This window comes from Scardinius erythrophthalmus (genome assembly GCF_964197995.2).
Source record: "Scardinius erythrophthalmus genome assembly, chromosome: 5".
Classification (NCBI taxonomy): domain Eukaryota; kingdom Metazoa; phylum Chordata; class Actinopteri; order Cypriniformes; family Leuciscidae; genus Scardinius; species Scardinius erythrophthalmus.
Window position 1 is genome coordinate 21646137 of NC_138225.1, and position 27383 is coordinate 21673519.

At 40.3% G+C, this 27383-nt stretch overlaps 1 pseudogene across 1 annotated transcript; it reads left to right on the plus strand.

Annotated features, from left to right (window-relative positions):
- Positions 1 to 6289: 6289 nt before the first annotated feature.
- LOC308691348 (myosin heavy chain, fast skeletal muscle-like) lies at positions 6290 to 19344 on the plus strand (annotated as a pseudogene). The gene is made up of 40 exons (XR_014032242.1): positions 6290 to 6326; positions 6871 to 7089; positions 7192 to 7335; positions 7420 to 7576; positions 7680 to 7707; positions 8496 to 8610; positions 8765 to 8857; positions 8971 to 9034; positions 9129 to 9227; positions 9309 to 9412; positions 9502 to 9640; positions 9792 to 9910; positions 10007 to 10156; positions 10241 to 10411; positions 10503 to 10803; positions 10903 to 10967; positions 11058 to 11145; positions 11236 to 11353; positions 11448 to 11571; positions 11676 to 11812; positions 11918 to 12173; positions 13157 to 13399; positions 13505 to 13681; positions 13773 to 13918; positions 14004 to 14094; positions 14178 to 14567; positions 14643 to 14769; positions 14972 to 15090; positions 15304 to 15500; positions 15587 to 15770; positions 15864 to 16029; positions 16113 to 16237; positions 16342 to 16650; positions 16771 to 16974; positions 18047 to 18172; positions 18261 to 18431; positions 18543 to 18647; positions 18737 to 18832; positions 18949 to 19080; positions 19222 to 19344. The product of XR_014032242.1 is annotated as a myosin heavy chain, fast skeletal muscle-like (transcript).
- Positions 19345 to 27383: the final 8039 nt, after the last annotated feature.

Here is a 27383-nt window from a genome sequence, read left to right on the forward strand (position 1 = left end):
TTTAATACACCGTGGGGCCGATACCGCTTCCTCAGGCTTCCCTTCGGGATTAAGTCAGCCAGCGAAGTGTTCCAGCAGAAGAACTGTGAGACCTTTGGTGACATTCCAGGTGTGCATATTGTCGCTGATGACATGATAATAGCAGCAGCTTCAGAACATGAACACGACAAAATCCTTCATGAAGTGATGGAGAGAGCAATGGCAGCAAATGTGAAGTTTAACAAAGACAAAATACAATACAAGGTTGACACTGTGAAATATATGGGACACATAATCACCTCAGCAGGACAGAGGGCTGATGATGACAAGATCAAGGCAATCATTGACATGCCGCCCCCTGAGGATAAACAAAGCCTCCAACGCCTGTTGGGCATGACCAAGTTCTTGGCGCAGTATGTTCCAAATGAGGCCTCACTGACAGCACCGCTCAGACAGCTGCTTAAGAAGGACACATTGTGGCAGTGGTGTCCACATTACACTGCAGCTTTGGAGGCCCTGAAAGCTGCTCTGACACAGGCACCGGTGTTGAGGTATTACGACCACAGGAAACCACTTACACTACAGGCAGACTCATCAAAGGACGGACTTGGAGCATGTCTGCTACAGGAAGGACAACCTCTCTGCTATGCCTCACGATCGCTCACGGATACTGAAAAGAGGTATGCACAAATAGAGAAGGAGCTGCTGGCCATAGTCTTTGCAGCCAAGAGATTCCACCAGTACGTCTTTGGCAGAGCAGTGACCGTGCAGTCAGATCACAAGCCTCTGGAGGCCATAGTAAGAAAACCGCTGAACAAAGCACCAGCACGACTACAAGGTATGTTGCTGCAACTGCAAAAATATGATCTGAACATAACTTACACTCCAGGCAAGAATATGTATATTGCAGACACTCTGTCACGAGCTACGATGAGCAGAGACGGTCACAACGTGGACGAAAATCCCTGCGATGAGAAAGTTGTGTACGCCATGGAGGCCACAGACTCATTGAGCGAGGAGACGCTTAACCAGTTGAAAACAGCCACCACTGCAGACAGTGTATTGCAAGCTGTGTGTGAGAAACATCTGAACGGCTGGCCTGCGAGGAGATGCGGCCTGGATAAACGTCTTCACAGCTACTGGCCAATGCGACACAACATCAGCATCCAGAACGACATCATCATGGTAGGAGACAAAATTGTCATACCACAAGGCTTCAGGAGAGAGATCTTAGAGAAACTTCATCTGGCTCACCAGGGTGTCCAGCGCACAAAAGCAAAAGCAAGGAAAGTCCTCTATTGGCCAGGCATGTCGCGTGACATAGAGATGACAGTGGAGAAATGTAGGCAGTGCCAACAATTTCAGCCACAACAGCAGAAGGAGCCTCTCATCAACCATGAAGTCCCTGAGCTCCCGTGGATGAAAGTTGGAGCCGACATCTTTCAAATGAACGGTCAGTCTTACTTGTTATTAGTAGACTATTTGACCAAGTATCCAGAAGTGCTGAATATACCTGACTCAACAGCTCTCACAGTAATCCAGAAAATGAAGTCTGTGTTTGCTAGACATGGAATTCCCAGAGAGCTGGTGAGTGATCACGTTCCTTTTGCTAGCTACGAGATGAAGTCATTCGCAGCCTCTTGGGACTTCAAGCTAACACACTCAAGCCCTGGTTATCCACAGTCCAACGGACTCGCGGAACGGACCATAAAGACAGTAAAGCATGCTCTGAAGAAAGCGATCCATACCGGCACAGATCCACATCTGGTACTGTTGTCACTAAGGAACACACCAGTGACAGGGCTGAACATGACACCTGCACAGCTGTTGATGGGAAGGGCTCTGCGCAGCACACTTCCATGTTCCAGCGCTTCGCTAAAGCCATCCACTCCACCAGACATACAAAGACGGATTCAGGATCTGCAGACTCGCCAGCGCCTATATCATGACCGTGATGCCAGGCCGTTGCCTGCCTTAGATCCGGGTAACACCGTACACATGCAGACACGACGTGGTTGGGAACCAGCCATAGTGACAGGCCAGAGACTGGAGCCATGCTCGTATAACGTGCTGACTCCAGCAGGAAAGACTTTAAGGAGGAATAGGAGACATTTGAGAAAGATACATCCATGTCTGTTTAGAGACACTGACTCTGATGAAGATACAGATGTAACCCACTCTGAGACACATGAGTCTACTACCCTGCTACCCCAAGATCCACCACCACAGGTCTTGTCTCCTTTGGGTGTGAACTGTTCACCAGAGTATATCACCAGAAGAGGCAGAGTAGTGAGACGTCCTGTCAGGTTCAGAGACTAGTTCGTGGTCTGCGACTGATTGCTTAGTCTGTAAAAAAAAAAAAAGGAATACAGACATGTGTTGGCAATCTATTGTATTATTGTGGTTAGAGTTAAAGTTAAACCTAAGAAACTTGTTTATCTGATGCGTTCTCATAAAGATTGTAAAGTGATTTGTGAATGCTAAGTAAGTTCTAGTCTTCAAGAATATATATATATATATTATTTAGTATTGGACACAGTAGTTTCATGTTAATGAAGTTGGTGTGATTAAGTGTACGTTACACATCACGTTCTCGGAAAAGGGGGATGTGATACATCTGATCGAGCACTCGGTGCTCGACTGTTTATGACTGCAGCACATCATGTGCGCAGCCTCAGATTAGCCTTCCCTGTGTTATTGTTGGAGTGAAAAGTCTCCGGCCATTAAAAAGAGCACGAGTCACCACAGTCCTGTCTCTGTGTGTATCATTCAGTAACTTAATGTAGAGACCCACGGTCCGAACCTGGTCAGACAATAAGACCACAACAAGAGACTTGTTTTTTATCCAAGTATGCATTACTTCGTGAGGAATATCTCGTGATCAAAGCAATGGATTCTGTTGTGTGTGGGCTCTTTGTAATCGTGAGAATCTGTTGTCAATAAAGATGTTCGATTTTTCACAATCTATGCATGTTTCATTGAGTTATGAGCTGAAACGTCACATCAAAACAACATAGCATCACTGCTATTGCTACTTCATAGGTGCGCCTCTGGTATTTTTTTGTGTCAGAACGCTATAAGGAATATCTTTAGACCTGAGTGATGGATTATGGTGTGTTTGGGGTCTTTATAATTTAATTAATTAGTTCCAAACACTGTCATTTGGGCGTTGGACACCATTCACTTACATTGCTGCGCGTCGAGTTGTTCCAGAGTTAAGTTGCTGAAATATCGACCTCTTTTGAATTGTCAACTGTCTATATTGTATCAGAGGCCCTTTGCGATGCTTATACTGGTCTTCATTTGTACATGCACAGCGTAATTATTTATATTTTATGTTGGTTGTTTCAACCAATTTTCAAGCACTGCCTGCTAGCTAGTGCGACTTCGTCAGCTGTGACAGTAAGAGTTCGGTAATTAATCGCTACCACCTTTATAGCAACTTTTATTTAAAGGTGCATTATGCAACTTTTCATGTTAAAAATACCCGTTTTTCTAACCCATACATGCTTAAACAATTGCCTGATGGGCTGAATGAGCCCTTCTCTGATCACTGCGATTGCCTCTATAATCCTGTACAGTAAAATAAATAAGAGGGATTCGGGCCGAATTTGAGACTGGGCATGACGTCATGCGCGTTCAGTTGCAGTGTTGCAGTTTTATTTGTCGCCAGAGGGGGGCATAGTTCTGCAAAAACTCAGAGACTTGCGTTATGCACCTTTAATTAAATATATTATATACTAACTTTTCATTATGTTTTATTGTCTTGAGTGAAGCGGCTTGTGAGAACAATGCTGGACCTCTAGGATTGTTATGGATCACCAGTCCTGTCTGTTTCATGAATCACCTGCCCCTGGTTTTTGTTTTTCTTGTTCACACACACCCACACAAGCACACATTTTTGTTGTCTGTCATTGTTTAATAAAAAATATTTATGCGAACTCTGAACGGACCGCCACGGCAGACCTCTTTGCGTGATCACGAAGGTAGGCTAATGGCTGAATCAAAATTTATAAGCAAAATCACAGGAATCAATAGCCTAATACAGCCCAGTTGTGCTAAAATAAATATCATGAGACGTCCATCATCAGATGAATGATATGGAAAAGTTAAGTTAGAGCCGCTAAAGCCAGTGCTACTACCCATGCGAACATGAACACTAAGCTTTTCCCTCCAAAAATATAGCCTAAAACTTATCTCCAAATGCAAAACTGACATTAACAAAATGCAATAATGCAATAACAGCTGAAAAAGTACTTGGGTGTGTGTTTTATTTTATATTTACCGTTCAATAATGCAATCGCTGCTGTCTGTCCCATAGAAGAACATGACAGCCAGCGTATGTTTTGGAACTATTGGGGCTTACATGAACCACGTGACAGCCATAGCGGCGACATCAAAGAGTGTCGCAACTCTTTCTCTCTATGGCTCTGGGTTTAGGTACCTATGATCACGCGCGTGAACTCAGCAATTGACTACTTTGGACTTCAACCGAAAACAGGATGTAAACACAGGTATGTGCGCTGGCTTAAATAACATCATTTTTATACATATCTTTCACATCTACTGCAGTCAGATTCACTCGTGTTCACTCTGAAGGAATAACTCACATTTTCTGTGCACTTGTAATGACACATCAAGGATGTTAAGAGGCTAAAAGCAGGTTTAAAACTTGCCCCATTGAAGTCAACAGGGTGCAAATTTTAAAAATAGAATAACTCGGTGTAGGCAACACCGATTTTTGTCGTTGTTCTCTGTATTGACAGCACTCCAAATGTACAAAAAATTAGCTCAATGTTAAAATTGACCGGAGTTCTCCTTTAAGCAGGCATACATTGATTTTGGTGGTGTTGTCGTGCCGTGGTAACGTGATTGTGTAGGCCTCATATACACTGCATATCTGGTGATCGGCCCCCTCTCGGTATTTCAGACGCCCCCTCATCAGCGCGTGGCTGGTGCCAGATCTGAATGCATGCCTTACTTTAAAAAAATATATAATAATTATACAGTGATATAATCACTGTCTGTCTGCCTGTTCATGTTATTATCCTGATTGTATATTTGTCACTGTCAATATTATGTAAAGCTCTGGGCCCCTTGTACTCATTCACAACTTTCACCCTACAAGCAATGCCTCTGGCTGTGATGCTGGAAATGTAAGATTGAATAGATTAATTCAGTGTTTTTAATCAAATACAAGTGAGTCTTTAAAACCTTAAAATGAGCAATGATTTTAAAAAAATCCTTTAGTTCCTTTTATTCATACATGACAATATCTTTGGCATTTGAGGTTAGACGTTCTTTACTGTTGTGATGACTAATTGCTACAATACTTTGTCATTTGTTCCATGTTAACTTAAAATTCATGTTAAAGTATAAACTTTGAATGAGTCCAAATTATTGTACCACTTCTAATTAAGTTTAAAGATGTCTAACATTAAAATATGGAAACATTGCAATAAACAGAAATAAAATGGAAACACAGCAGTGTTCACGACAAAGCAAATGGAAAAATCACTGAATCTTTCCCCTCATCGAGTAATACAGTCTACCCATCCCAATCATAAAAAGCATTAGGTATAAATAGAAACTAGACTCATACACTGGGAGTGAACTATTATGGTATTCTTTTATGAGCCAGCTTGGATGGCAATCTTCCATGCAGTCAATCACTTTCTGTTATACGTGCTTGTCTTTGTGAAAAATATTAGATATCAAATGTGTCTTTATATGTTTGTTTTAATATTATTCCAATTTAATCTGCAACTGAAAATAATTCCTCACAAATTAAAATCAATAGATTTTTTTTCTTGTCAGTCAATTAAAAAATGAAATATTTATGAAGTATAAATGTAAAAAGATATTTAAAAATATGTAAATTAAAAGAAAATATGATTATGACTATGAATATCATGTAATTTATTCAAAATATGGACACATTATCAAACTATTGCATTGTCAAATGTATGTGATACCTATAACTGATGTGTAAAATGATGTTATATCTGTTGATGACTGAGAATAGGTGTAGCTTCTTACCATAAATTAGGACTCTAAAGCTTATCCATTTATAGCCTCTGCTTAGTGTGCAAATTGACCTCAATATAAGTTTTGAGGAGAGCACAGCCAGTCTCATAGGAGCCTAGAGGAGTTCCTGCTTGTGGTAAGAAGCTGAAATACTTTGCATTTGATGTTGGTATTAGTATGAGATTATACTAAGTGAATTGATATGACAGAAGAAGTCTTTAAAAATATATTATTACCATATATGCCTAAATGTAGTTTTTTTTTTAACTCAATTCCTTTACAGGGTGTTAAAATTTCATCTGGTCTTCAAAAGGAGGAAGGTAGGTGGTAGCAACACACTGCATTACTGCATTAAAAAGACGTGGTTGAATATTTGCATGTTTTCAGATGCACGTAGACTCTAGTTTATCGTAGATGTGCTGTTTTTTGTTTGTTTTTTTGTGATAAATTACTTAAGAATTTTATACTTGTCTATTGGCAGATTTTAAGTGGGACTCTTGACACTTCTTATAAATATGGACACTGTGGTATATAACTGATATAACATGTGGTACATAACTGAAACAAAAAACAAGTTGTTGAAAAAGTTTAGTTTCATTTGTTAATGCAGTTTTTTTATGTATTATAATGTATCAACAAAATGCATATTGTGACAGATGATTTAATTAGAGACGCCATAAATTAAGGATTATTAAGGATTATTGTATTCACACTTTTTACATTTGAATAGGCCTTTTCACTTTAATATTCTATAAAGACCTTAACTACATGAGACCCTCTACTGTTTGTGGACTGTATGTTTGATTATCAATACTTATTTTATTGATTAAAAAAGCATGTCAATGTTTCTTATCCAAATTTTAGTAAGCCGCCACCATGAGTACGGACGCTGAGATGGCCGTTTATGGCAAGGCTGCCATTTACCTTCGTAAGCCTGAGAAAGAGAGAATCGAGGCTCAGAGCAAACCATTTGATGCCAAGACTGCCTGCTATGTGGCTGATGACAAAGAATTGTACCTCAAGGGAACAATCAAGAGCAAAGAGGGTGGCAAAGCCACAGTTATTTTGCTTGACACTAAGGAGGCGAGTTTTTAATTTTTAATTTCTACTTAATGTAGATGCTCATTAAATTACTTATTACATTGTTTTCTTTTTTATCTAATATCTAATTTATCAAATTTAAAGGAGAGAACAGTAAAGGAGGATGACGTCTACCCAATGAATCCTCCCAAGTATGACAAGATTGAGGACATGGCCATGATGACCCATCTCAATGAAGCCTCTGTGCTGTATAACCTCAAAGAGCGTTATGCTGCATGGATGATCTACGTAAATTCTGAAACAACATAAAAAAGCATTTAAGTTATTTTTGTCTGTGTTATTGCAATCTGACCACGTCTCTGCTCATTTCAGACCTACTCTGGACTCTTCTGCGCAACTGTGAACCCTTACAAGTGGCTCCCAGTGTATGATGCAGAAGTGGTGTCTGCCTACAGAGGCAAAAAGCGTATGGAGGCCCCACCCCACATCTTCTCTGTCTCTGACAACGCATATCAGTTCATGCTGACTGGTAAGACATTATGGAATTGAATTCTATAGAATTCATTAAGGTGAATTTGATAATGTTAATATATGAAATATTTATCGGATATTTTACACATTACAATCAACAGATAGAGAAAACCAGTCCGTCCTGATTACGTAAGTATTTTCATTTAATCTCAGACCATGACAAAAATTAAAGTATAATGTAAATGGCAAATCTATTTGGAGATATTTACAAAACAGAATTTAAGAATAGAATAGAATAGAATGAGGCATTTATATAGCGCTTTCATATGTACTACTGTACACCCAAAGCGCTTTACAATCATATCAGGGGTCTCTCCTCAACCACCACCAGTGTGCAGCATCCACTTGGATGATGCGACGGCAGCCATAGTACAACGGCGCCAGTGCGCTCACCACACACCAGCTATAGGTGGAGAGAGGAGAGAGAGTGATAGAGCCAATTCAATGTAAGGGGATTATTAGGAGGCCATGATTGGTAAGGGCCAATGTGTGGAATGTGGCCAGGACACCGGAGTTACACCCCTACTCTTTACGAGAAATGCCATGGGATTTTTAATGACCACAGAGAGTCAGGACCTCGGTTTTACGTCACATCCGAAGGACGGTGCTCTTTGACAGTATAGTGTCCCCGTCACTACACTGGGGCATTAGGACCCACACAGACCACAGGGTGAGCACCCCCTGCTGGCCTCACTAACACCTCCTCCAGCAGCAACCTGGTTTTTCTCAGGAGGTCTCCCATCCAGGAACTAACCAGGCTCAGCCCTGCTTAGCTTCAGTGGGCAACCAGTCTTGGGCTACAGGGTGATATGGCTGCTGGCTGAGTGAACTTAAGAATGAGAATGAACTTCTGAATACACTTTGAAAAGTTTACATGTCTTTTAAACTTCTGTTTTCTATAATCTCTCATAAACTAGTGGAGAATCTGGTGCTGGAAAGACTGTGAACACCAAACGTGTCATCCAGTACTTTGCCACAGTTGCAGTGGCAGGTAGTGAAAAGAAGAAAGAACCTACTCCTGGCAAAATGCAGGTATGATATATAAAACTACATACATTTTATTTTGAATGGTGGTGATTTACACTCATCTCACATGATATGTGAATTTGTGAAATGCCTATAAATTGTGTTTAGTCATTAAATAGAAAATAAATGAAAAAAACTGAAAACCCTTCAAACATCACAGGGCTCTCTTGAGGACCAGATCATTGCTGCCAACCCTTTGCTTGAGGCTTATGGTAATGCCAAGACTGTGAGAAATGACAACTCCTCTCGTTTTGTAAGTAAACCACTTTTTATTTACAATATAGTTAGTCAGTTGTGTTGGATTTTTCTATACAGAGTTTTATATAAAGAGATTATTTATCTATTGTGCCATTTTGTTTCAAACAGGGTAAATTTATCAGAATTCACTTCGGCACCACTGGAAAACTGGCTAGTGCTGACATTGAGACATGTAGGTGGACACGATTTCATTGATCCATCCTGAACATTTGTCTTGATTCTGTCACTCTTCAGATGATTGTGACTCAAGTACATTGTCTCAACAGATCTGCTGGAGAAGTCTAGAGTGACATTCCAGCTTCCAGATGAGAGAGGCTACCACATCTTCTACCAGATGATGACCAACCATAAGCCTGAGCTGCTTGGTAGGTGCACACATTACATTCAGTGTTAAATGCCAGATAATATTGTAAGACACTGTTTCAAAAAATCTGTGTATTTTACAGAAATGACGCTAATCACCACCAACCCCTATGACTACCCTATGTGCAGTATGGGTCAGATCACAGTGGCCAGCATTGATGATAAAGAGGAGCTGGTTGCTACTGATGTGAGTCATTGCTATTTGAATATTGACATACTGTATGTTTATATATGACAGAAAAGATCCTAGAGTGCATTCTTCTCTGTATTTTTCAGACTGCTATTGACATTCTGGGCTTTACTAATGAGGAGAAAATGGGGATCTACAAGTTCACTGGAGCTGTGCTGCATCATGGCAACATGAAGTTCAAGCAGAAGCAGCGTGAGGAGCAGGCTGAGCCTGATGGCACAGAGGGTGAGACTAAATTGTACTAATATGTGTCATAACATGCGGTGCTTTGAATGGAAATATCCTTATTTCTATTTTCACAAAGAAAAGGGTGGTTTTCATTTAGTTTTCAAGGCAAGAGAAGAGATGGATTTTTGTGCAACTTTTTTAATTGCAGAGGCTGACAAAGTTGCCTATCTTCTGGGTTTGAACTCTGCTGATATGCTGAAGGCTTTGTGCTACCCCAGAGTCAAGGTCGGAAATGAGTTTGTGACCAAAGGCCAGACCGTGCCACAGGTATAGTAACATTCCCAGCATGCCATGTGTTTAAACTAAAATTCTGGCTAATTATTGCAGAAGCAGAATAAATTATCCACTGTATTCTACTTACAGGTGTACAACTCTGTTAGCGCCTTGGCCAAATCTATCTATGAGAGGATGTTCTTGTGGATGGTCGTTCGTATCAACCAGATGTTGGACACAAAACAACAAAGAAACTTCTTCATTGGTGTGCTGGATATTGCTGGCTTTGAGATCTTTGATGTAAGAATGATTCTTTTATCTCTTTTTTAACAGAACATTGAGTGATATTCAGAAGTCAGTAAATGGTTCTGTTTCTTCATCCAGTTCAACAGCATGGAGCAGCTGTGTATCAACTTCACCAATGAGAAACTGCAACAGTTTTTCAACCACCACATGTTTGTGCTGGAGCAAGAGGAGTACAAGAAGGAGGGCATTGTTTGGGAGTTCATTGACTTCGGCATGGACTTGGCTGCTTGCATTGAGCTCATTGAGAAGGTTTTTACTGGTTTATGAACTTATTCATTTCCAATTTCTATGCTTGAAATCTTAAAATTGTAATACTTAAACAACATTCTTTTATAAACAGCCCATGGGTATCTTCTCCATCCTTGAAGAGGAGTGCATGTTCCCCAAGGCTTCAGACACTTCCTTCAAGAACAAGTTATATGATCAGCATCTTGGCAAGAACAATGCTTTCCAGAAACCAAAGCCTGTCAAAGGCAAGGCTGAAGCCCACTTCTCCCTGGTTCACTACGCTGGAACTGTGGACTACAACATTTCTGGCTGGCTGGACAAGAACAAGGATCCACTGAATGAGTCTGCTGTGCAGCTGTACCAGAAGTCTTCTGTTAAACTGCTGGCTACTCTCTACCCACCTGTTGTTGAGGGTAAAGAAAAAATCTATTTAACCAAACTTTGATTTAGCTTTGCACTTTCTTTCTTGTTTTTGCATTTATACATGTTCTTTTGTATATTTATCTCAATAGAGACTGGTAAAAAAGGAGGCAAGAAGAAGGGTGGTTCCATGCAGACTGTTTCCTCCCAGTTCAGGGTATGTATAGAGATGACATCACAGCAATATTTCTGTATTTGAAGAAAAAAAGAAATACAAAGCATGGCAACCCCTTTCTATTCTTCACAGGAGAACTTGGGCAAACTCATGACCAACTTGAGGAGCACTCACCCTCACTTTGTGCGTTGCCTGATTCCCAATGAGTCCAAGACTCCAGGTAAAGTATTAACAAGTTTACAGATATTCTGCCACTCAATTTATATGATGAAATTAATTTACCAAGTTAATGGTGTAAACTTCGTTAAAGGTCTTATGGAGAACTTCCTGGTTATCCACCAGCTGAGATGTAACGGTGTATTGGAGGGTATCAGAATCTGCAGAAAGGGTTTTCCTAGCAGAATCCTCTATGGTGACTTCAAACAGAGGTATAAATGACACCACATGAAAATACAATTTCCTGTTGGAGACTCTTTATTAGAAGATATAAATCATTTTGATAAATCTTCCCATCTTCCATAGATACAAGGTGCTGAATGCCAGTGTTATCCCAGAGGGACAGTTTATGGATAACAAGAAGGCCAGTGAGAAACTCCTGGGATCCATCGACGTGAATCATGACGAGTACAGATTTGGAACCACAAAGGTTCATATTTAGCTTTACAAATTTCAAAGATTCGGTGATCATGGTCATTTAGCTTATACAGGTTAAATCAATATTTTTTGATTTACTGTTTTACATAAATTCAGGTGTTTTTCAAAGCTGGTCTTCTGGGTGTTCTTGAGGAGATGCGTGATGAGAAATTGGCTGCTCTGGTCACAATGACTCAGGCTCTCTGCCGTGGCTACGTGATGAGGAGGGAATTTGTGAAGATGATGGAAAGGAGGTGAGTATTGTCATTAGTAAAGATGACATCAACAATAACTGCCAAAACTAATTATAATTTATATAATTATAATGATTATGGCATTTAATGCTGAATATTTCACAGGGAGTCCATTTACACCATCCAATACAACATCCGTTCATTCATGAATGTCAAACACTGGCCATGGATGAAGGTTTACTACAAGGTTAAGCCTCTACTGAAGAGTGCCGAAACTGAGAAAGAGCTGGCAACCATGAAAGAGGACTTTGTAAAATGCAAAGAAGATCTTGCCAAGGCTGAAGCCAAAAAGAAGGAACTTGAAGAGAAGATGGTAGCACTGCTGCAAGAGAAAAATGATCTACAGCTACAAGTAGCATCTGTGAGTATTTTTTGAGATGCACCGATACAAAATTTCTCTGCTGATACCGATAGCTGATTATTCAGAATGATACTGGCCAATGCCAATACTGATACCAATAATTAGATTTTTATTAAGGAAAAAAAAATCTCTCCCAAATAATGCTGCAAACAATTCAGGGAACCTTCTCATTTGTTACACTATAATATTATAATTTTAAATGAACAACAGAGCTATTATATTCAGCTACTATTTATATCCAGATATAATAGGCTATTTACACTCAAATAAAAGCTGAAATGTTTGTACAACTCAGTTATAAGGTAGTTTTCATAAACACTTTATGGCGAATTTATTCAAACATACATATATAATTAACAGTAAAAAAGCTCTTCTCTTGTGTTTTCATAGCTAACTAACAAACAGTGAGGGACAACTTGATAACTTTCCTGAGGTAAATGTAACATTAAGTGATATTGTTCACAAGCTGTTTTATTGACGTCTTTCCGCGGTTGAAACACAGATTGAGTGATTATGAGTCATGATACGGATTTCGGTAAGTTGTATACTGTATCTTTCATATATATATATATATATATATATATATATATATATATATATATATATATATATATATATATATATATATGAAATCAGAATACCTTCTGCGATTCATGCATGTTTTTCGAGATATATTAAAGTGAAAGAATATACTTATTTGGTCTGTTATTGGACGGGAGGAGCTACAAATAATGTTTGATATAGGGAAAAACCGTAGATCTGGCAACCCTGGCTTGACCTACGGGTGATTCATTTCATAGCGTCAAATAAAGCCTACATTAACGTCACTATTTTTTTTTAACTGTTAAAGCGTTATTGTCGCGTTAACTTGCCCTAAATTTAACACAAGAGAGATTTTCTTCACACACAGTATGAGTTGCAGTCTGACACGTTAAAATGAGCAATGTGGTTTCCAATGATATAGCAACCTATTTTCTTAACAGGAAGCTGAGAATCTCTCAGATGCTGAGGAGAGGTGTGAGGGTCTGATCAAAAGCAAAATCCAGCTTGAAGCTAAACTCAAAGAGACAACTGAGAGACTGGAGGATGAGGAAGAAATCAATGCTGAACTGACAGCCAAGAAGAGGAAACTGGAGGATGAGTGCTCTGAGCTGAAGAAAGACATTGATGACTTGGAGCTCACCTTGGCTAAAGTGGAGAAGGAGAAACATGCCACTGAGAATAAGGTTGGAGATTGAGTTGGTTTAAGATTAGATTTAATCTCTTTTTTATGTGTTGATATAGTAAATGAAGTGTAAAATATAAGCTTATTTGGAACAAAAATCACACAGGTGAAGAACTTGACAGAGGAAATGGCAGCTCAGGATGAGAGCATTGCCAAGCTTACGAAGGAGAAGAAAGCCCTCCAAGAGTCACATCAGCAGACACTGGATGATCTTCAGGCTGAGGAGGACAAAGTCAACACCCTGACCAAATCCAAGACAAAGCTTGAGCAGCAAGTTGATGATGTGAGTTGATAATGTAAACATGTTATTAATTCATCAAATTAGCTTTGGGTTTTTTAGCTGTGAACATATTTTATTTATCATTGTCCTGTAGCTTGAGGGTTCCCTTGAACAAGAGAAGAAGCTCCGCATGGACCTGGAGAGAGCCAAGAGAAAGCTTGAAGGAGACCTGAAATTAGCCCAAGAGTCCATCATGGACCTGGAGAATGACAAGCAGCAATCAGAGGAGAAAATAAAAAAGTAATTAAAGCATAACATTTTTGAAAACATTATTGTTAAGTTTTGTTTTTGTTTTGCCAAACCACTTATTGTTGAACACCCACAGGAAAGACTTTGAAACAAGCCAGCTGCTTAGCAAGATAGAAGATGAACAATCTCTGGGTGCTCAACTCCAAAAGAAGATCAAGGAGCTTCAGGTATTTTGAGATCTTCTCAACATTACGATTAATATAATTAAATGCTGAACAATAAAAATCAAATTAACTACTTTCCACTACAGGCTCGCATTGAGGAACTTGAGGAAGAGATCGAGGCTGAGCGTGCTGCTCGTGCCAAGGTTGAGAAGCAGAGAGCTGATCTCTCCAGGGAACTTGAGGAGATCAGTGAGAGGCTTGAGGAGGCTGGAGGAGCCACTGCTGCTCAGATCGAGATGAATAAGAAGCGTGAAGCTGAATTCCAGAAGCTGCGTCGTGATCTTGAAGAGTCCACCCTCCAGCATGAAGCTACTGCTGCTGCCCTCCGCAAGAAGCAGGCAGACAGTGTGGCCGAGCTGGGAGAGCAAATAGACAACCTGCAGCGTGTTAAGCAGAAGCTTGAGAAAGAGAAGAGCGAATTCAAAATGGAGATTGACGATCTTTCCAGCAACATGGAAGCTGTTGCCAAAGGAAAAGTAGGAAATTTTATGTTTAAAGAATACATAACATGTTGAAGTTTTTCAATTATCTAATGACTTTTGTATTTGCAGGCTAATCTTGAGAAGATGTGCCGCACACTTGAGGACCAACTTAGTGAAATAAAATCCAAGAATGATGAGAATATTCGCCAGTTAAATGACCTCAGTGCTCAAAGAGCAAGACTTCAAACTGAAAATGGTAACTAATGACAATCATGAATAAATTAATAGTATTCCAACAGTAACTGAGTGTGGTGTATTAAGATTATATATAGCACTGAATTTCTGACAGTCTTATCAGAAGAAAACACACTTATTTACATTTTGCTTTCAAAGAGTTTGTTTTGATAGTAACTGATAGAGACAGCACAATCTGACACAGTGAATCTAAATCTATACAGGTGAGTTTGGCCGTCAGCTGGAGGAGAAGGAGGCTCTGGTTTCTCAGCTCACCAGAGGCAAACAAGCTTTCACTCAGCAAATCGAGGAGCTTAAGAGGCATATTGAAGAGGAGGTTAAGGTAATATAGTATAATAAAAACAATCACATAATTTCCACTTACTACACAACAAAGCTAATATAATGCAGAAAACTTAATACAACACTATACAACAAAGCTAATGTAATACAATAAAGCTAATATCACATTTTGTATTGCTAATTAGTAAGTCACTTTGGATAAAAGTGTCTGCTAAATTAATTAATGTAAATATTATGTGACTTTGTCCTTTAGGCTAAGAACGCACTGGCCCATGCTGTGCAATCTGCCCGCCATGACTGCGACCTGCTCCGTGAGCAGTTTGAGGAAGAGCAGGAGGCAAAGGCTGAGCTGCAGCGGGGAATGTCAAAGGCCAACAGTGAGGTTGCTCAGTGGAGAACCAAATATGAAACTGATGCCATCCAGCGCACTGAGGAGCTTGAAGAGTCCAAGTATGAACATCAAAAGAAGTGATATGTGTTAATAATTTGTGCAATTGCATGCATCTTCTGACTAAATGTTACAAAAAATATAACAGAAAGAAGCTGGCTCAGCGTCTGCAAGAGGCAGAGGAACAAGTTGAGGCAGTAAACTCTAAATGTGCATCTCTGGAGAAGACCAAACAGAGACTCCATGGTGAGGTGGAGGACCTCATGATTGATGTGGAGAGAGCCAATGGTTTGGCTGCTAACCTTGACAAGAAGCAGAGAAACTTTGACAAGGTACAATCAATTTCTCTTTGAAAAGCATGGCCAGAATGGGCTTTGTTCAACATGTTACATATGAAACCTGACCCTGAAATATCTGGACCAAAGGTCCTGGCAGAATGGAAGCAGAAATATGAGGAAGGTCAGGCAGAGCTGGAAGGTGCCCAGAAAGAGGCTCGTTCACTCAGCACTGAACTGTTCAAGATGAAGAACTCCTATGAGGAGAGTCTGGATCAGCTGGAGACCCTCAAGAGAGAGAACAAGAATCTGCAGCGTAAGATTCAATGTCTTATGGTGTTAAATCTGTAATGATTCACAATATATTTATGTTGATAATATTTTCTTTATAACTTGTAGAGGAGATTTCAGATCTGACAGAGCAGTTAGGTGAGACTGGTAAGAGCATCCATGAACTGGAAAAGGCCAAGAAGACAGTGGAGACTGAGAAGTCAGAGATTCAGACCGCCCTGGAAGAGGCCTAAGTGAGTATCTGGAGATTAATATGGCATTCTTGCTCAAACCATTTTACTGTGTTGTTAAATATTATTTTAATTCTGAAATTACATGTTGTTTTTATATTTCATAGGGTACACTGGAGCATGAGGAGTCCAAGATTCTTCGTGTCCAGCTTGAACTAAATCAGGTCAAAAGTGAGATTGACAGGAAGCTTGCAGAGAAGGATGAGGAGATGGAGCAGATCAAGAGGAACAGCCAGAGAGTCATTGAATCCATGCAGGGCACTCTGGACTCTGAAGTCAGGAGCAGGAATGATGCCCTGAGAATCAAGAAGAAGATGGAGGGAGACCTTAATGAGATGGAGATTCAGCTGAGTCACGCCAATCGCCAGGCTGCTGAGGCCCAGAAACAGCTCAGGAACGTTCAGGGACAACTCAAGGTATTTGACTTCTGTTCGACTTTGGAATGTAGTAATATGTTTGTGTAATCTAACTTTTGTCAGGTTAAGGTCACCAGAAAGCAAATTGAAAGCTTATTCTAAAGCTATTGTTATGTTCAGGATGCCCAACTGCACCTTGATGATGCCCAGAGAGGACAGGAAGACATGAAGGAGCAGGTGGCCATGGTGGAGCGCAGAAACACTCTGATGCAGTCTGAGATTGAGGAGCTGAGAGCTGCTCTGGAGCAGACAGAGAGAGGCCGCAAAGTGGCTGAACAAGAGCTGGTGGACGCCAGTGAGCGTGTTGGGCTGCTGCACTCTCAGGTAAGGGCATTTTGTTTCTTATAATTAGGGATGCATTGATCGATCAGCTGCAGATCGCTATCGGCCGATAGTCTATTGGTAGTCACTAAATTTGGCCGATTTCACAAACCAATCACAATTTATTGACATAATAAAAATGATAAACAGTAATGTTGTAAACATGTAAACAGTATACAGATGAGGCTTTTGTGCCACGCTTTGTTTTGCAACTTCGCGAAACATCAGTAAAACATAGTAAATCACACATATTTATTGAGAACAGGCTATCTCGATTCAAATGAGCCCACACAACATAACATGATGCGTAGCTCTTAAGAAAATCCTAATGGAGTAACATGACATGCTGCTTGGCTAAAGCTATAGGACTTCCAGGATCTGATCATGTCGCGATAATGACGCAGTTTTTCCAATGTCATTTGAAAGTTCAAAAAATGGAAACTGGTTCTTGGGTGGTAGGTAGAGATGATGTGGAGCACACTTTGTTTGGTTTGATCGCTCAGATTGACAGGAGATTTACTGTGTGCCATAGAATTGGAGCGCACAGCTGAAACAGCGCTGAAAGATCATCAGTCATCATTCGGGATCTTATTGCTTGTTACTTATTCTATGTTATTGTAAATATTTTTATGCTTTGTGGCATTTACACAATGTAAGTAGTTCTTATGTTCAGTAAAACACTCCGATCACTTGTTTGGAGAGGTTTTTGGACTTTTGATAAAAGGCTACCATGGTTCTAAATGCCATAACTTTTGATTGCTTTGGAGATTTCAACACAGAATTTGGATCAGATGCAGTTGACATGATTGTGAATAAGCTCAAACTTGATTTCATGACATGTCATGTATACTTTCTAATAATCATCATGTCAAGCATGAAAAAGTATGTCACTTAGATGTGAAATCATTAAAAATGCCTTTCAGGGTGTAAGGAGTCAACAGAGAGCTTACATTCTATGTAAAGCCTGAATGATCAGGATCGGCTACAAAAATCCTGATTGGAGAATCCCTACTTACAATGAAGGAAATTGAGAGCATCTTTCAAAATGGTTAAACTATTGCTTTTAATTTTGTAGAACACAAGTCTCCTGAACACCAAGAAGAAGCTTGAGGCTGACCTTGTTCAGGTCCAGAGTGAAGTTGATGACACTGTACAGGAAGCCAGAAATGCAGAGGAGAAGGCCAAGAAGGCCATCACTGATGTGAGCAACAGTAGCTGCCAAATGTTTCAAAAGATGTTTCCATACTTGAAAAATGTGGATCTAATGACTTTCTGTATTAATACAAAAGGCTGCAATGATGGCAGAAGAGCTGAAGAAGGAGCAGGACACCAGTTCTCACCTTGAGAGGATGAAGAAGAATCTGGAGGTCACAGTGAAGGACCTGCAGCACCGTCTGGATGAGGCTGAGAGCCTGGCCATGAAAGGAGGAAAGAAACAACTCCAGAAGTTGGAGAGCAGGGTGAGAACTTTTAAGGGATCACAACAAACATCATTTTAAAATTAAAGCAGTATCTCAGGTTCCCAATAACTACACTAGTACTTGTCTGAGAATTTTTATGTGCTATCAAAGGTCCGTGAGCTTGAGGCTGAAGTTGAAGCAGAGCAGAGACGTGGAGCTGATGCTGTTAAGGGTGTCCGCAAATATGAGAGGAGAGTGAAAGAGCTCTCTTATCAGGTATGACCATGTCTGACTAAATCCATTGAGTCATTCATACATGCATTTATAGTCAAATATTTAGAATAAATCTATGAAATTGTTTTTAGACTGAGGAGGACAAGAAGAACATCAACAGACTTCAGGATCTGGTTGATAAGCTGCAGCTGAAGGTCAAAGTCTACAAGAGGCAGTCTGAGGAGGCGGTATGTATATTTTTTTGGACATTGATTATTAATTAATTAGTAATTTATTTACTGGTGACATATCACTGCTGCACCACAGCTTAGTTAACAAGCATGGTAAAAATGTTACTCTTTAGGAGGAGCAAGCCAACACTCACCTGTCCAAGTTGAGGAAGGTGCAGCATGAGCTTGAGGAGGCTGAGGAGCGTGCTGACATTTCTGAGTCTCAGGTCAACAAGCTCAGAGCCAAGAGCCGTGATGCTGGAAAGGTCAGTTGCATAATTTCAGAGTCTGTACTCAGTAGATTCGTTTTCACATTTACAGAGTAGAAACATATGTAGTATTCAGCTTATTCTTGAAAACGTACTGATTATTTACATGACTTATGAATGTGCTTCATTTTGTTTTAGGCCAAAGAAGAGTGAAACCCCCAAACCCAAAGGGAGCCTCTACTGAAGTCATATAATATGATTGTTCTGTAGAATTACTTTTAAAATTCTTTTTGAAATAAATCTGTCCTTACCATGTGCAAACATTTGTTTTGGAGGGATCTTTAGAGGAATGTTACTCACAAATAAATAAAAAATAATGAATTGATCAAAATAATGACATTATCACTTAAGTACTGAAATATTTATTTTTTATATTTAATTTTACTGAAGTTATAAAAGTATATAATAGCTTTATCAGGAATAACACGATATCTTCTGAACATTCATTTTACTTAATATTGAAAGAAATATAGAACACTGTGCCTTTTTCATTTATCATTTAAAAAAAAAGATTTTGGCTTGATATTTAGTTTTTACGTTCTGGGGTTGAAAACAATCAGCTTGAATATTCATCTCTACATCTGAGCGGGAATGAAACGGCCATTTTTCCGCTGATTGGTCAACCAGACATCAAACCGTGCCGTCAGCTGTTCATCAGTTCCTCTCTATGGTTCCTCTCAACAGAATAATAGTCCTCCTCCGCTGCAACAGCTGTTCGGATTCTTAAAGGGGTCATATAATGCCATTTTTGTACAAGCTAATATGATTCTTTAGGGTCTAAATTAAAAGTTTGTAATATACTTTAAAGGGGTCATATAATGCCATTTTTGTACAAGCTAATATGATTCTTTAGGGTCTAAATTAAATGTTTGTAATATACTTTAATTAAAAATTCTCATTAGTATTGTAAGAAAACACTCATTTACCTGGTCAAAAACAGCTCTGTTTTCAGAACGCCGTTTAAGTGCATGTGTCTTTAAATGATAATGAACTTTGCTCACCCCGCCCCTCTGTTCTGTGCGTACACTGTTTGTAACACAATAACACAATAACCATAACGCGTTGTTCATTATAAACGTGGGATTATGAATTATATTGAGAACGTCGTATATAGAAAACATGCCGTAATGTACCTGATTGTAAAAATAGCTGCATTCATCGTGAAGCGTGCAAGCGATTTGCAAAGATTAATATAAAGCTTAATAAAATGTTACACTCACTTCAGTTCTTCTGGAGGTGCAGCAGGAACACGAAGTTGGTACCGATTCTTTTTTCAGGAACATCTTTTAGCAAAACCAGCTTTATACTGACCTCGTTTGTAAAGCAGTCTGGTGAAATGATTGACACAAACATGAAAGCATTGACGTTGATCGTGGGGAATATTCCCTTCGAAAACAAACTCAGCCACTGCGTCTTTAGCGGTTCGGATTTAGGAAAATCAATATGACTGCTGTGTTCCTTATTACGCCCAAGAACAGAACACCACAATCGCTTAGATGCCATTCTGCTCAGTGCTCCAGCTATCAACAATGACGCGCCGGTCCACGGGGCTATGATTGACAGCTCGCTCACGAGCAAGGGCGGGGCTGTGTTGAAACGCTCCTGTCAATCAACAATCGTGGGAGGGGCGTCGGTTTTGTGACGTCACAAAATCGAACAGCTTGATTTGAGTTGGGGGGAAACATAAAAGAAGATTAAAAAAAAAACACTGGATGGATTTTTATCATTTTATGATGGTTGTGTACAGGCACTGCCAACACACATTTCAGTACAATCAACTTGTAAAAGTGCATGTACCATTATATGACCCCTTTAATTAAAAATTCTCATTAGTATTGTAAGAAAACACTCATTTTACCTGGTCAAAAACAGCTCTGTTTTCAGCACGCCGTTTAAGTGCATGTGTCTTTAAATGATAATGAGCTTTGCTCACCCCGCCCCTCTGTTCTGTGCGTACACCATTTGAAATAATAACACAATAACCATAACGCGTTGTTCATTATAAACGTGGGATTATGAATTATATTGAGAACGTCGTACATAGAAAACATGCCGTAATGTACCCTGAGTGTAAACCTTAGCCGCATTCATCATGAAGCGTGCAAGCGATTTGCAAAGATTAATTAAATATTAATATAAAGGTTAATAAAACGTTACACTCACTTCAGTTATTCTGGAGGTTCAGCAGGAACACGAATAGTTGGTACCGATCCTTTTTTCAGGAGCAGCTTCTTAGCAAAACCAGCTTTACTAACCTTTTCTTATACTGTCTACTATGGTATCAACAATGACCGCGCCATAGACAGTGGACCGCGCCGGTCCGCGCGGAGTATGATTGACAGCTCGCTCATGAGCGAGGGCAGGTCTGATTTGAAACGCTGCTGTCAATCAACAATCGTGGGAGGGGCGTCCGACCGTGTGACGTCACAGGGTCAAACGGCTTGATTAGAGACAGGGGAAAACATATAAGAAGATTAAAGAAAAACCACTGGATGGATTTTTATCATTTTATGATGGTTGTGTACAGGCACTGCCAACACACATTTCAGTACAATCAAGTTGTAAAAGTGCATGTACCATTATATGACCCCTTTCGCCAGACTTGCGATGGCTTAACACAAACTGTACTGGGGCAGAGTCAGGGCTTCACAGAAGTGTAGACATAAATTCACCTTCATGTGAAATCACAGCTCCACCCACAACTACCCCCAGCCTACAACTTTGGCACACCACCTGTTTTATTTTCTGTGTTATTTTTTATTGATTATAAACACAAATAAGAGTATAAACAGTGACAAAAAGTATAGATAAACACAGTGTGTACCAATATTAATAAACAAAACAAAAACAGAAAAAAACAAAAAACACAGTCAGAATAAAAAGTCAGTTTTTCAAGCTGTTTATGACGTAATACAACCATCAGAAACCAAATCTTACTTCTTACCCATCAGGCCCAAATGTCCTAATTAGGACTGGTTAAGAAAGTAGACTTTTTTAGATTCGAATTTTCACGAATCACCAGCACGCCAAACTTCGACGCTCGTTTTTGGGGGGTCTTTTAGTCTGGCAGCTGTCTTTTTGCGGTTTACATACTGTAGTATCCTGGAGTAACCACTAGGTGTCATTTGTGTATCAAAGTTGTTGTGTTCTATCTTGGAAAAGTTAGTTGAAGAAGATGTGCCATGTGCATGTGCTGCGTTCCAGTCCACTTTTAGACACGCACTTGCGAACTTCCCTAAGCACTTCCCCTTGGGGGAATCCCTGCCGCCATTTTGAAGTGCGTTCCACTTCGTGAAGTGAATGAGGGAAGTTTAAATGGACAGACCCTCGTTCCCTCGATTTTGACAGAGGGAGCAAGTCTACTTCAAATGTACACTTCAGGCACCTATATGTCCCACAATGCAGTACGATTGTGACGTCAACACATATCTTGTCTAATCACCACCACAACAGACAACTCTATGATATATTAATTATATATTTTTTTTAATTTAAAACAACCCAGACACACCTATACACATTTGGATGCTGCATTAAACAAATTCTTAAAGGAGAAAAAATAAATAAATAATACATCAACTCCATAGCTGATTCCAAGTGATCAAGGGCTTAGGACGTTCCAATTCAGCCCATTGCAGTTTCCGCCAGTAGTGGGCACTCGTGCAACGTAAGCAATGACGTACATCCGAGTGAACGAGACGGAGGGAAGTTAGCGAGTGAAGGGCATGACAATTTTGGACTGGAACGCAGCACCGGAGTGTTTATGTCTGTTGCTGTAACTGTTGCAAACAGAAAGTAAAGTATTAACTTTAACTCAATCCATGTGGTAGTATGATTTATATGGAAGATATAACATTTTTGGCGACAAGGATGAAGCGTAAAGCCTGTGATGACAACAGATTGAAATTATGAAAAGGAGCAAAGTGCTGATAACTGGTTGTGGGGGAAACAGAAGATTCTAAAGGATAAAGAGAAGAAGATTAACCATGGCTACAGGAACTATTGGCTCACTATGTCACGGTTCATGGGTTTGCTTGCTCATTCTGTGTGTACTGCGCTGATCTGATTGCCTATCAGCACCAGCTGTGCTGACGAGCGATCAGATCAGTCGCAGGTGCGTCTCGTTTAATTGTCCTATATGTAGTGCTGTCTTACTCATGTTCTGTGTCAGATCGTTTTGGTTGCTGGTTCTTGTGCTGACATCTGTTCTGTGCAGTTCTGGTCCTGCTCTCGGCTTGCACAGATCTCCTGTTTGTCGTTCTGCCTGTGCTGAGGAGATTCACGACGCGTCACTTCTCTTCGACCCTGCTTGGATTCTATTCTACTGTTCTCGTGTTTCCTAGGACCTGCTGAGAGCTTGTTGTTTGCCAGCCAACCTGTTTGTTCTACTGATTGTTTACAATAAACCTTATTTCGACTCGCTACTGGATCCGTTGTATGCTTCCTGACACACTAGCAGCATTTGATGCAAAAGCTAAAACATGGGAAGAGTATTCTGAAATACTGGAGTAATTTTTCGTGGCTAATGGAATCGAAGATGAGGGTAAGCAAAGAGCTATTCTCATAAGTGTTGTGGGACCACAAACTTACAGTGTGATGCGAAATCTTCTTAGGCCTACAAAACCAAGTGAAAGGACTTATCAGCAACTGGTAACGATGTTAAAAAATCATTTCAATCCCCAGCCAAGTGAGATTGTACAGAGATTTAAAATTTGATTCGAGAACGAAGAAGCTGACAGAGACTGTGACAGAGTATGTAGCAGAGTTGCGTCGCTTAGCACAAGATTGTAATTACAAAGCAACTTTAGACCAAATGCTGAGGGATCGGCTTGTTTGTGGCATAGATGATGATCAGATTCAGAGACGGTTGCTTTCAGAAGCAAATCTGACATTTGAGACTGCTTTTAAAATTGCAGTAGCCACTGAAGCCGCAAGCAAAAATGTGCTCAATTTACAATATAAATCCGGGGTACAGGCATGTCACAGCATCATGTTTAAAGCGAGGAAACCGGATCACTGGAAAAAAGGAGAATCTGGTGAACAAAAAGAAATCAGAGAATGTCACAGATGCAGTGGGAAAAAGCCAACGAATGTAGATTTAAGAAGGACAAATAGGCCATATCGCCAGGGCCTGTCGCAACAAAAGCAAACAGAGTGGACACGCAATAACTGGAAGAGTTGGAAAAGGAGTGCATCCGCATCGAGCATTCAATGTAAGTGAAAATAATGAGAGTGATGAATCTGAAGAAACATTCACTTTGGCATGTGTAAAAACTGATGCATTGAAGAAAGTGAAACCCCTCACTGTTGAGTTACATGTTAATGGCATACTTGTAAACTTTGAGATTGATACAGGATGTAGTGTCATTCTTATGAATGAGGGAATGTACAAGGACATCTGGAAAGACTCAGAAGCTCCCAAACTGAGACTCACAAAAATCAAGTTGAGAACTTATACAGGAGAGCCATTAGAGATAGTGGGTGTGGATGATGTACAAGTAAAATACCAGCAGCAGGAAAATAAAATGCCACTTGTCATAGTGAAAAGAACAGGACCATGCTTACTAGGCAGAGCCTGGCTTGAAGAAATTCAACTACAATGGAGTGAGATAAAGCTGATACAGTCGGAGGTGATGACATTGCAACAGGTGCTATCCAAGCATGAGGAAGTATTCAAAGAGGAGCTTGGGACATTAAGGGGTACTACTGCTTCTCTTCATGTGCTGACTGATGCCACACCAAGGTTTTTCAGACCTAGATCTGTGCCGTATGCCCTGAAAACAAAGGTGGAGGAAGAGATTAATCGACTGCTACGGGACAAGATCATCTCACATGTTAAGTATTCAGAGTGGGCAGCTCCTGTTGTTCCTATCTTGAAACCAGATGCAGTATAAGATTATGCGGTGACTACAAACTCACAGTCAATAGAATGTCAACATTGGAACAGTATCCGATACCAAGGGTGGAAGATCTTTTTGCTCTATTGGATGGAGGAAAGCAGTTCACAAAATTGGACATGAGTCACGCATACCAACAAATCATCATGGATGAAAGCTCCAAGAAATACTTGACGGTGAATACACAAAAAGGGTTATTCACATATAATCGTCTGCCCTTCGGAGTGGCTTCAGCTCCTGCTATCTTCCAGAGAACAATGGAGGGATTGTTGCAAGGTATTCCTGGAGTAGTTGTTTATCTGGATGATATATTGGTGACTGGCGTAAACCAAGAAAGTCATTTGAAGACACTGGATGAAGTGCTGTCGAGACTGAAAGAAGCTGGTTTGCGACTGAAACGAGTAAAATGCATGTTCCTGGCAGATGAGGTGGAATATTTGCCACAGAATAGATGCACAGGGTCTACATCCTCTGGGAATTAAAGTGAAAGCCATTGAAGAAGCACCAGAACCAAGGAATGTCACAGAGCTTAAAGCATACCTGGGACTGCTGAACTATTATAATAAGTTCCTTCCAAACCTGGCAACGCTGCTAGCCCCCCTACATCTGCTGCTGAGAAAAGATGTTCAGTGGATGTGGAAAAAGCCACAAGAAGAAGCTTTTAAGGAATCTAAAGCTCTACTAAAATCGGCAGAGGTGCTAGCGCATTACTCATCAGATTCAGAACTGGTTTTGGCTTGTGACGCCTCACCCTACGGGGTTGGTGCAGTGCTCTTGCAGCGTGTAAAAGGAGAGAGTGTGGAGAAACCCCTTGGGTTCATGTCTAGGACATTAACGTCTGCGGAGAAGCGTTATTCACAACTGGACAAAGAAGGCGTGGCTGTGATTTTTGGCATCCATAGATTTCACAAGTATTTGTATGGTTGTGCATTCACAATTTGCACTGATCATAAGCCCTTGATCCATTTGTTTAATGAAACAAAGGCAGTTCCTCAAATGGGATCACCCAGAGTGCAAAGGTGGGCTGTGATGTTAAAAGCATATCAGTACAACATTGTGTACAAACCAGGAAAGTACCACCAAAATGCTGATGCGCTGAGTAGACTTCCAGTGCCAGGTGAGGGAGAACCTGATGACACTAATGATCAAGTGCTGATGATGGACTTAATGGACGATTCGCCTGTAAGCACAGCACAAATTCAGAAGTGGACATCACACGACATAACACTCTCCACGGTACATGAGTACATCTTAAAGGGTTGGCCTGAGAAAGTAGAGCCACATGTGTTACCGTACCATCACAGGAGAGATGCTCTGAGTGTCAATGAATCGTCATACCATCGCAAGGTCGAGCGGTTGTATTGAAACAGTTACATCAGACTCATTCCGGCATGTCCAGAATGAAGGGATTGGCCCGATCATACATGTGGTGGCCTGGTATGGATCAGGATGTAGAGAGAGTGGTTCAGAAATGTGAGGTGTGTCAAAGTTTCAGAAAAGCACCTGCTCAAGCTCCTTTGCACCCGTGGGAGTGGCCAGGCTCACCCTGGGAAAAATTTCATGTAGACTACGCAGGGCCCTTCTTAGGAAGAATGTTCCTAATTCTGGTAGATTCTCATTCCAAGTGGATGGAAGTTTATCCTGTCACGCAGGCCATTTCCCAAATTACAATTGAGAAACTGAGAATGTGTTTCAATACACATGGATTACCTAAAATGTTAGTGTCAGACAACAACGGAACATGTTTTACCAGTAACGAGTTTGAAACTTTCATGGAGAGAAATGGCATTCAAAATGTAACCTCAGCTCCTTATCATCCTTCTTCAAACGGCCTAGCTGAATGTGCTGTTCAAACTTTCAAGGAGGGGATGAAAACAAGACAAGAGTAGCAAGATTCTTGTTTAATTATAGAATCACTCCTCATGCAACAACTGGGTTATCACCTGCTCAAATGCTAATGTCACAGAAGTTGAGATCCACATTTGACTTACTCATTCCTGATGTGAAGTTAAAAGTTCTGAAAAAACAGCAGAAACAAAAAGAAGGCCATGACAAAAGTTGCAAACTCAGAAGTTTTGAAGTTGGAGATTCAGTGTACGTGAGGAATTATGCTGGTGGACCCAAATGGATTCCTGCAGTAGTGGAATGTTTTACAGGACCTCTTTCATACAAGACTGCTCTGGGGCATGGACAAACTGTGAAAAGACATCTGGACCAAATAAGAAATCGCAGTACAGACGAGATGCTTGAGACTGTACTACCCACAGAGAATGAACAGGATGGTGACACTCCTGCAGTGCCTAGTGTGGATGTTGTCAATGCACCTGCAGACAAGGAGATGTCTGCCCTTGAGAAAGGACTGCCCTTGAGATTCGCTAGAATTGACTGTTGTAGAAAAAGAGA